Consider the following 11,627-nt stretch of genomic DNA (forward strand, 5'->3'; position numbering starts at 1 on the left):
AAACGACACGATCCATTTCAGACTCAAAAGTTTTATTTAGGAGCCGGAGAACAAAAAGAATGGTTCTGTGTTAAATCCAGCTGGAGCAAAAATTGTTCCTTAAAACGGTGGTCCAAAATCATCATTTATTTTAATCCCAAATCTATATTTAATAATAATAATAATAATAATAATAATATAATTTAATCTCTTTTGTAATATACTTTAATTAAAAATTCTCTATCGTGCGCTCACTACATTATTTAACTGCTTCATTTTTCACGATCTGTGAAAGGCCGGCACGTGAATGGCCCCATAGATTATAATGGGTACATGATTTACCAGAGAGGAAAAAAATAATGATACAACATGCATGTGCAACACGGACAAGTAAATGAGAGGTCTCATACATATCAGTCTTCTTATGTCGAGAACACACAGACACATTGGCAAATTTTATTAGCTGGTAGCACTCCCTGGGTGAGGAATGCCATACGCCTACAGGAGATATTTTGCATGAATGATATGATCTATACTGTCCGGCTTCTGAATGCCTAGCACTGATGTACAGCTGGGATGTGACCCCGTAACCCCCATGGGTCCCCGAGTAGCTGAGCCAATATGGGGTGGTATGTCCGACCCTGTACATATCACTAAACTCTACTGTGATTCCAACTATTCTTCTTACAGTCCAGAATATATTACGCTTTATCAGAAAATTTCTTTATAAATTTAATTCAAAGTGGCTCTAACAGCAAGACATTCATTTGAATGACCACCATGTATGACCACCATGTAGTACTACAACTGCATGGGAAGTCTGGGGAAAGCTGCTCGCTGTAGCTGCCATCCCATTGTGGTAGCTTCAATATTATTGTGGATTTTGTGGTGAGACAACCACCTTTAAGAGAAATAATTTATGAAGTTGGAGATTGAAAACAGACATGAATGATTACACCATCTAATGACACCTACGCCACAAGTCATTCATGTTTGAACACACGGTATTTCCATGCATTCCATACACAGCCCAACCTTATAAACGAATGGCCTTCAGACACCCGGCAAGAAGAGTGGGGCTACAAGGATTAGACCCTTCATTGTGGGTGGTGCCTGGTGATTTTGTTATCTATTCCTGGTAAATTCATGTAATGTAACTACTTGTTCTCCTGTGATACGTGGCCAGTTGTTGAATGTTATAGCTAGAGAAGACGGTATCTGTGTGCTACGTACACAAGAGCGTCAGACATTCAAGTACCAGAATTAGTATCTCGAAGAAGATCTGTTCCAAGATTGTAATCAGAGATATTAGAGACTGTTATTACTGTGCCGCAAATAGCGTCTTTTACTGCTTGGATATTTCATTAGATGCCTTGTGTTCCAAGCATTTCTGGAAACAGCAAATTCTATTATCTTCTGCCAGACCCAAACTGTATAAATAGAAGTGTTCACAAATGATTACACTATAAAGACTTCCTAGTATATGTATAGAAGTCTGCTAGTGACCGTTACCTCTGAATTCCGGTCAGAAGTTGGGGTCACAAGATGGCGCCGTGAACAGCTGAAGATGATGGCTGGTGAGTATAACACCACGGTCATGGAACTTAGATTAGCGGCACCACTCCAGTTTTGGAATAACAAAAAATGTGAAGTGGTGCTTTAAATCATTTTTTACTTGGGTGTGGAAGGGGTAAAAAGACAAAACGCTTTAAATGTATGAGAAAATGGAAAAGAAATCTGAATGTATTTAATTACTGACCAAAGATGTGACAGATTCTGTCAGAGAGCACACGACATATCACTGTATGACAACCTCGTTGCTTCACGCACCTCTCACTTCCTCTCACTCGGTCTCCAAAAAACATGGCAGCGAGTCTATGGTCTTTTGTCGCTTATCGTGAACTAAATAAATAAAACAATCTGGAGTTAATTTAAAAGACCCTGCCAGTTGCCGTATCAGGATACAGCTGGAAAGATTTTAAGTAAAAAAAAAAAAAAAGAGGGAAAAAAGGGGGCTAAATGTTAACAATAGCACAGTGAAGCTTGGTGGCAGCGAGCACAGGAAGGCCGCGTAGACACCTTGGCAGACAGCTGTCAGCCATTCCAATAACAATCGTAAAAGCCAATCAAAACGAGCAGTGTCTGTGTTCTCAATGAGCTTCAAAAGAAGCGCAATAACAGAATGGAAAGAAAATGACATGGGCAAGGGCTCCAAACCACTGGCAAGCACATGACCGTGCTCCTCCTTGGCCCAAAAGTAATAACATAACTTTAGTGAAGCAAATTACATCAGGCAATAAAGAAACATATTTCCAACAAATAAAAAGAACAAAAAAATATGCACTGTTGGTAATGCTTAAAATATGCTGACAAAGTTTCTTAAGACGAATCTGCAAAAGATTTCACAATACAAAGCGCATATATTATGACATAGATCTCTTAAACTTGATGAAGCTGGTGTACTTACTTCGAATTTCAATGTCAGAATAGCTCTATAATTCTTTATGAAAGTTTAACTCAATCCCCCCCCCCCCCCAAGCTTGACTGACAGTTTCTAAGTGTCCCTCCCAAAACTAAGAGACCTAGCTAATAAGGTAAGCAGACCGACTTGTGAAATCTGGTGTCAGATCCGCTTTAAGGCTTTTATGCAGGGATTTTCATAAAAACAACTCAAATAAGTAAATATAAAAAAAAGGTAATGCTGCAATTAAAACTTTACAAAAAAATAAACCATCAAAAATATACTTTTATATTTTGTGAATTAAAGGGGTTTTCATGGTTTACAATAATTAAAACATTGAAAAGTCAAATCAGAAATGAAGGAACTGCATAATTTATGTCACGCCGATGACTCACACAGATGGCAAGCTCCACCCCACTCACTGCGGTTTCCCAGTCTCAGGCTGTCTCGCTGAGATGCCTCTTGCAGCATTTCCAACACTGCTTCTGGTGAGTGTCCGCCTGGCTGTACGAAGACGCAGCCAGATTGTGCAGGAACTTAACCCCATTGCAGAAGTTAGCTTCGTTGGGCTATCCAAGCAGTATGGGGGTTTAATAGGTGGATCCTCCCATCACTCGTTGCTTGATCTAAGGTTTAAGTCTAGTTTCCTGTAAACCTAACCCTAGCCCAACCCTCACTTTAGCCCCGATCCCCCCCACTTTAGCCCAACTCTAACCCTAATGGAAAACATTGAAATACATTTTTTTTTTTTTTTAGCTAATTAAGGGGGTGAACCAACATCTTCAGCAAATGCCATGAGCTGCGTCCAGGAAGTGAGTGCGAGGAAACCGTGACACCGTCCCTGGAAATCTCGCAGCCCAGCGCGAGATCTGCCACGTCATCAAGACCTGATGCCGGTGATGTCATCAGGATTCGCCAAAGGTGAATCTAGCGGTCGTAAAAGCACTGCGGCGGCCAAGAGTAAGGCAGATGCTACAGTCAAGGTCGTGTCCCACAACAGGAGCCACAAGCTCCAGCGCAGCCGCATTTGGGCTTGAGCGGAGGCTGTCGAGAAGATATGGACCAGGAACAAGGATTATCCAGGTTGAGACTCTCCATGTGTCCCTGTCTCTGTCTCATTTAGAATTGAAAGCTTTAGTTAAAACACTGCTGGCTGAGGCTTTGGGTGATTCAGTTAAATCTGTTTTGCCTGAACCCAATCAGCAGCATTTGAATTACAACCCAAATTTATTGCCTGTCACAGAGATAAGCAGGGTAAATAAAAAAAAAAAAAAAGGATAGGATAAGTTTGATTCTGAGGATAAGAAGCCAGTAGCCCTACCAAAATCTTTCAACAACTGTCTTCAAACATTTTCTATTTACTGTGCTGTCCTTGGTGTAAAATCTCCTACTTTATGTAGTGGGCCTTTTTGACACACCGTATTTTTCGGACTATAAGACGCACCGGACCATAAGACGCACCCCAAATTTTCAGAAGGAAAGTTGGAAAAAAAAATTAATGCATCAAAAGGGGGTCCGTCTTACAGTCCTGAACTCAGCTTTCCCGGGGGGGAGGGGGGGGCGGAGACAGGAATAGGCAGCGCTGGTGGCAGCAGGAGTCGGGCAATTCTTCCGACGCTACAGGGCGATGACCTCGCTCCCGTTCCAGCCTGGCGCGGCAGGTTCGACAGTGCTCGGTGGTGTGGGGGGCTCTGGCGACATTTTCTTATGTCAGACGCTGCAGGGCGATGATGGTGTGGCGGTGCTCAGTGGTGTCGGATGCACCGGCGACATTTCCTGAAAGCCCAGAGCCCCCACACTTCTATTGCCTCGATGCTGTGGCCTCTGGGAAAATGGCCATTGGAGGCGGCTTATGTGCAGACTGAGATCTTGGGAGCCGAGATCTCAATCTGCGCATGCGCCGCCTCCGGCGGCCATTTTCCTGAAGGCCATAGCATCGAGGCAATAGGAGTGCTGAGCTCCGGGCTTTCAGAAAATGTTGCCGGTGCCCCGGCACCATCGAGCACCACCACATCATCGCCCTGCAGCGTCAGATCAGGACCACCGGAAGAATCTCCCGACTCCTACTGCCACCACACTAAGTGTAAGTACCGTACATTCCGTCAATGAGATGCACCCTTGTTTATAGGTACATTTTTCCGCTAAAGGTTGTCCCAATTATATAAAAAAAAAAAAAAAAAAAAAAAAAAAAAAAGAGTGTGGCTCTTTCAGGCTCGCATACCATTTGTCTTTTCCGCACTTTTTTTCTTTGAATGACTAGGTTGATAAATCGTTATCTTCGGTCAATTGTATTTCTTTGGACTCTGTGGTTGAAATTCTTAGAAAGTACAGTCGGAATGCATTGATGTCTGAGTCCGACATTAAATCAGAGTTTAGACTTCTTTCAGTAAATCTCTCTGGCTTTAACTCCCTAGGTTTCTATTTTGATAATATTTTCTTTTTCGACAAATTCTTACCTATGGGCTTTTCCCTTTCTTGTTTTTATTGAGACTTTTTCTTCATTTTTACATTGGGTTATTCAATATGAATTCAATGAAGGTGGAATTTCACATTCTCTCTATTTTTATTTATTGGCCTTTCGAACTCCCAGGTATGTCTTGATCTCAACAAATTAATTTCCCTGTGTAATGATTTTGGGGTCCCCATCACCTACAGTTGTGGCCAAAAGTATTGACACCCCTGCAATTTTGTCAGATAATACTCAGTTTCTTCCTGAAAATGATTGCAAACACAAATTCTTTGTTATTATTATCTGCATTTAATTTGTCTTAAATGAAAAAACACAAAAAGAATTGTCCTAAAGCCAAATTGGATATAATTCCACACCAAACATAACAAAGAGGGTGGACAAAAGTATTGGCACTGTTCAAAAAATCACGTGATGCTTCTCTAATTTGTGTAATTAACAGCACCTGTAACTTACCTGTGGCACCTAACAGGTGTTGGCAATAACTAAATCACATTTGCAGCCAGTTGACATGGATTAAAGTTGACTCAACCTCTGTCCTGTGTCCTTGTGTGTACCACATTGAGCATGGAGAAAAGAAAGAAGACCAAAGAACTGTCTGAGGACTTGAGAAACCAAATTGTGAGGAAGCATGAGCAATCTCAAGGCTACAAGTCCATCTCCAAAGACCTGAATGTTCCTGTGTCTATCATGCGGAGTGTCATCAAGAAGTTTAAAGCCCATAGCACTGTGGCTAACGTCCCTAGATGTGGACGGAAAAGAAAAATTGACAAGAGATATCAACGCAAGGTTGTGCGGATGTTAGATAAAGAACCTCGACTAACATCCAAACAAGTTCAAGCTGCCCTGCAGTCCGAGGGTACAACAGTGTCAACCCGTACTATCTGTCGGCGTCTGAATGAAAAGGGACTGTATGGTAGGATACCCAGGAAGACCCTACTTCTTACCCCGAGACATAAAAAAGCCAGGCTGGAGTTTGCCAAAACTTACCTGAAAAAGGCTAAAACGTTTTGGAAGAATGTTCTCTGGTCAGATGAGACAAAAGTAGAGCTTTTTGGGCAAAGGCATCAACATAGAGTTTACAGGAGAAAAAAAGAGGCATTCAAACAAAAAAAAACATGGTCCCTATAGTCAAACATGGCGGAGGTTCCCTGATGTTTTGGGGTTGCTTTGCTGCCTCTGGCACTGGACTGCTTGACCGTGTGCATGACATTATGAAGTCTAAAGACTACCAACAAATTTTGCAGCATAATGTAGGGCCCAGTGTGAGAAAGCTGGGTCTCCCTCAGAGGTCATGGGTCTTCCAGCAGGACAATGACCCAAAACACACTTCAAAAAGCACTAGAAAATGGTTTGAGAGAAAGCACTGGAGACTTCTAAGGTGGCCAGCAATGAGTCCAGGCCTGAATCCCATAGAACACCTGTGGAGAGATCTAAAAATGGCAGTTTGGAGAAGGCACCCTTCTAATATCAGGGACCTGGAGCAGTTTGCCAAAGAAGAATGGTCTAAAATTCCAGCACAGCATTGTAAGAAACTCATTGATGGTTACTGGAAGCGGTTGGTCGCAGTTATTTTGACTAAAGGTTGTGCAACCAAGTATTAGGCTGAGGGTGCCAATACTTTTGTCTGGCCCATTTTTGGAGTTTTGTGTGAAATGATCAATGTTTTGCTTTTTGCTTCATTCTCTTTTGTGTTTTTTCATTTAAGACAAATTAAATGAAGATAATACCAAAGAATTTGTGATTGCAATCATTTTCAGGAAGAAACTGAGTATTATCTGACAAAATTGCAGGGGTGTCAATACTTTTGGCCACAACTGTATGAGAAAACTATATCCTGTTAGATCATTGGATTTCCTTGGCATAACATTAGACTCAGACAATATGGAATATAAGTTACCCGTTGATAAGATCTTAAAACTTTGCAGCATCTTGATGATTTTTCTTTCAAAAGATAGTCACTTTAAAAAGATTTTCTCTCTCTTTTGGGAATGTTAATCTTTGCCCTAAGAATTATTCCCATTGGTAGAGTCTTTTCCACATGCCTTTATGACACCACAAAAGGTTATCAGACTTCAGGTTCCCACATTAGACTAGGTTGTGAATTAAAAGGAGAATATTTGGCTTTTTAAGTTTCAATGGCAGGTCTTGCTGGCAGAGGTCCTTTGTTTCTACAGACTCACTACCTTTGCTATTTTCAACAGATATGGATAAGCGCTATAGGATTTTTTTGCTTTTCTCACTGGTCAGATCAAGAATGGCCTGAGAAATTGGTTCGCAATAAGGTTTCAAGAAATGCAGCAGTTCTTGACCTATTTTCAATTTTGGTATCTATTTACCATGGATAAATGTATCTTCCGAGGAGAAAATCCCAAGAGAAAGTCAATGTCCTGGTTGACGCGTTTCGAAGCGATATGAACACCACTGGTCTTGATGAACCAGTGCCATAAAAATTGTTCTAGAATCATTTAAATTTGGAATAGAAATATTTCTCAAATCACAACGTAGAAGTACTAACAGATTGCCTTTCAAGGATTTGCTCGGGACTGAGATATTGATTACTCGTGGTTAGGATAGGCAATCAAAATCAGATCAGTGGGGGTCCGACACTTGGCACCTCTATTGATCTGATATTGATGAGTTATCCGAATGGGTTATCGATATTTTAGTCTTGGAAACCCCCTTTTAAGGACTGAATGAGGATTTAATTTTTTTAGTCTGGTGCATCCCGTAGACGCGGACACATTTTATTAAACTTAACCCTTCCAGCTTCTCTTAAATGTTCGTGGCAAATATTCTTGGCAAGGTTTAATTTTAAAATTTGATTGAAGCATTTTTTGAAGCCAAAAAACAAATATATTCCAGAATCCTGACATCTGATAACTGAATTTGTGGGGAAAATGCGCCATCTGTTCTTTTCATAAGCAGTAAGACGAAGGTGGAACTCAAAGGCATCCATTCTGCTCTTAAGGTTTTACTGGCAAGAAACCAGCATTTAAGAGGTCTGCAATGAAGCAAAACAGCTGATCTTTAGATATACTACCCTGTGACTATTTGTGGAAAGCGGCAAGAATAACCTGCAAATACTATTCTAATAAATACAATATTTACCAATTAATTGTATACAAATTGCAGCATATAAATGATTCACAACAATACAGACAAAATTACTTAAAGGGATTATCCGGGACTATTTTACATTTTTCTTATAGGCCTAAGAGCTTACTGTCAGGTAGTTGCTAACTACCTGTCTGTTGTGCCCGGCACCAATCTCTACTGCCTGAGAGCGGTCACTGACTGCTCCTGCCGGCAATTCTAGGGCTTCTGCTGACCGCTTTCCAACAGAGCAGCTCCTGTTCTTCTGCTCTGTCGAAAGGACGTTACTGCCGATGTCTTGCTCACTGACAGCTGGCTCCCTGTTGCCCAACTCCGAGGAGCCACCTGTCATTAAGCATGATGTCAGTGATCACGCCACATCGACACAGCAACCGGGAAGAGGAAGAGCTGCTCTGCTGACAGGAGGCCAAATGAAGCAGCAGAATCGCCAGCAGGAGCAGTCCTTGCCCACTCTGTGATGGCATCGGGCAGGACAGCAAGGTAGATATTAGTTACCTCCCTGTCAGTACTTAGCCCGTGACAAAAATAAAGTCTCGATTAATCCCTTTAAAAATAAGTGCCAATTGTAAGGGACATTCAAGTGCAATTTTGTAGATTTTTTTTTTGCATATGGATTTTTTTTTGCAGATCAGGATGCAATTTTGAGGCAACTTTGCTGCTACTGCAATATGCGGTTAAACAACATTATTATGGGGTCGGTCTCATGTCTGTTTTGAAAAACAGAAAAAAGAAAGTTCTTTCATAAAAAAAAAAAAAAAAAAGGGAACCAAATGGATCCCGTGGGGTTTTCCGCTTCTTCCATTTGCGTCAGTAATGCAAAGGTTCTGTTTTCCAAATAAATACCAATTGCCTGATCCTTTCAAGAGGACCTGTCACCAGTAGTGTCCAGTTTTTGCTCTAATTTTTTTAAATCTGCCACAAAGTTCTAGAAATAAAGTTTTTTTTTGTTCTTTTTTTTTTTAAATTTGGTGCTAGTTTTTATGTTCTTTCCAAAGACGCGTGACCCAGATGACGCTCTGGGGGCGAGTATTTAGGCAGCTCTGCATAATCACTTTGTGAGCCAAGTCCCCTTGTAACGACCCTAAAAATCAGAAGGAAATAAAAACAAGGCCCATATCTATAGAACTGTATGGCGGATTTAAAACAAAATCAATCATGGGAGCAGCGGGAATAAAATAAGATAAAACACTGTCCTTTAACTGGGGACAGTAGTGATGAGCAAAAGTGTTAGGAAAAGGCGTTATCTGATCATGCTCTGGTGCTAACCGTGTCTTTGACATGCTCAAAAAATATGTTCAAGTCCTCGTTGCTGCTCGACAGCCACAAACCATGCAGGGATTGCCTGTTTGTTTGCGATTTCAGTGTCATGTGACAGATGTCGCCATGTAGCCAAAGCCTTAGTGTCCAGCAAAAGCTTTATTCTCAGTTATTGTGGAAGACTTCAGGTCTTTCTATAAAAGAAAATATTTTGCACCTCCTGAAGTTCATGACCACAATGTATGTAAATATTTATGATAGAGAGGTTTCATTTGACATCGTATAGCAATATTAATCACTTGTTATCTGGTCACTGTACTGTATGTTTGTATACAGTAAACATTATGTGGCAGTATTTATGTATGGACGGTGTAGCACTACTATGTAGGTGTGGCGCCCCTGAGTGTTCAGTCGCCACAGAGGTACTGCACCTCACCCAGAGGTGTGGTATCCCACTTACCAGGTAAGGTGGGGGCACCTGACAAGACTCTAATACCTGCTCCCAGCACACACCCTATAGTAGCAGGGCATCTGGATGCACCCTATGGGAGGATGATCTCAAGCCTGTCTGAGTGTTAAAGGGTGTTGGGAGGTGGGTGGAGCTAGAAGGATGAGAGCGGGAGAATAGAGGTTAGTGGGGAGTCCGCCTTGAGTGTAGGAAGTGGAAGGACGTGTGTGCAGCAGCTCCTGGTCAGGAGGAGCTGCTGGGAAGGGAAGGAGACTGAAGGAAGCTCCCTGAAGAGGGAAGGGATCCTAGAGGCACAGTAAAGGCCACCATACTGTCCGTGGGGTTCGTTCCACACCGGCTGACGTCGGGTGGAGGAATCAGGTCGCAGTATAGGGACTGGCCCTAAAACCAGTGGAGTGGACAACGGACTTAGCAAGATAAACCAGAGGCTTCGAGCACTGCAAATTCAGCAGCCAAACCCACAATTATTCGCTGAAAAGGCAGACACATAAAATCCAGGGACCTAGAGGTTATTCCCACCTAGATCTGAGTCTGCTGGCTTGGGACACCGTTTGTGAAGGTGCTGGAAAGGAGGGAGGAAATCAGCACAGGGAGATGGCCAGGAAAGGAACACACTGAAGGGAGTTCTGAAAAGGTGTTCTCCATCTGCCTGGAAGTTTGCTGGACCTCCTCACCAGGAGGACGCAGCGCCAAGCGGGTATTCGTGCACACAAGAACTGTGAGTAAAGCTTTGGAACTGCACCCAGCTGTGTCCTCTGAATTCTTTCTGCAAAACCTACTCAGCACTGCTACATCTATCACTACCAAATACTACATCTTTGCTATCACCACTGCCCTGGGACAAAAGCTCTGCCTGTGGAGAGCTATTCCAACTCTGCTGGATCACACCATCAGTCCCAGAGGATCTGCACTCCAGCGCTGCTCATCTCTGACCAGAAACCGCAGGTGGCGTCACGAACTTATCTACACATAGACTTTATTTCTTCATCACTTCTTAGTTTACATGGACACTCAGGGCCATGGACCGGGTCACTGCTGCCGTGACACATCCCTTTAAGACAATGGCCCAGTATAGAGTACCCCACGGCCCTAGGGGGCGCTCCATTTGCACTGACATATTGTTATTGTCACGCTCGCGCCTTGGCTGAATGGCGCGAGCCGGGGGTTGTGGCCCCACTGTGCCACAGACCAGACTACCCTGGAAGGGGCGTGACTGCGACAGCTACCTTGGTCTTCACTGGAGCCTCTGATGGTGAGGTCAGGCTTGTGCGGCAGGTAGCTGCCGGGTGCCACTCCAGGGTGGTGTCTGGCTGTGGCTGCTGATCCCACTCGGGAACAGGACACCTGGACAGGTGCGAGTGACAAGCAGGCTGAGACACTGGGCAAGCAGGCACGGCTTGGAGACACTGGGCAAGTGGACACGGCTTGGAGACACTGGACACGGCTTGGAGACACTGGACAAGTGGACACGGCTTGGAGACACTGGACACGGCTTGGAGACACTGGACAAGCGGACACGGCTTGGAGACACAGGGCAAGCAGGAGTGGTATATGAGAGAACAGGTTTGGACCTGTTCACACAGGAGATGCAGGTATGGATATAGTCAGGAAGGTGTGGTATATGAGAGAACAGGTTTGGACCTGTTCACACAGGAGATGCAGGTATGGATATAGGCAGGAAGGTGTGGTATATGAGAGAACAGGTTTGGACCTGTTCACACAGGAGATGCAGGTATGGATATAGGCAGGAAGGAGTGGTATATGAGAGAACAGGTTTGGACCTGTTCACACAGGAGATGTAGGCAGGCAGAGCCGCAGGAGTGCGGAGCAGGCAGAGCCGCAGGAGTGCGGAGCAGGCAGAGCCGCAGGAGTGCGGA

The 11,627-nt window shown here is 43.4% G+C and overlaps 1 protein-coding gene across 2 annotated transcripts in view; it reads right to left on the minus strand.

The window, feature by feature from the left end:
* The window catches only part of ARSB (arylsulfatase B), a 208,212-nt gene that overhangs the window by 118,443 nt on the left and 78,142 nt on the right, over positions 1-11,627 (minus strand). The gene's annotated exons all lie outside the window — the stretch shown is intronic.

The sequence above is a fragment of the Dendrobates tinctorius genome, unplaced genomic scaffold (assembly GCF_039654945.1).
Source record: "Dendrobates tinctorius isolate UK_male_01 unplaced genomic scaffold, ASM3965494v1 ptg000083l, whole genome shotgun sequence".
Lineage (NCBI taxonomy): Eukaryota > Metazoa > Chordata > Amphibia > Anura > Dendrobatidae > Dendrobates > Dendrobates tinctorius.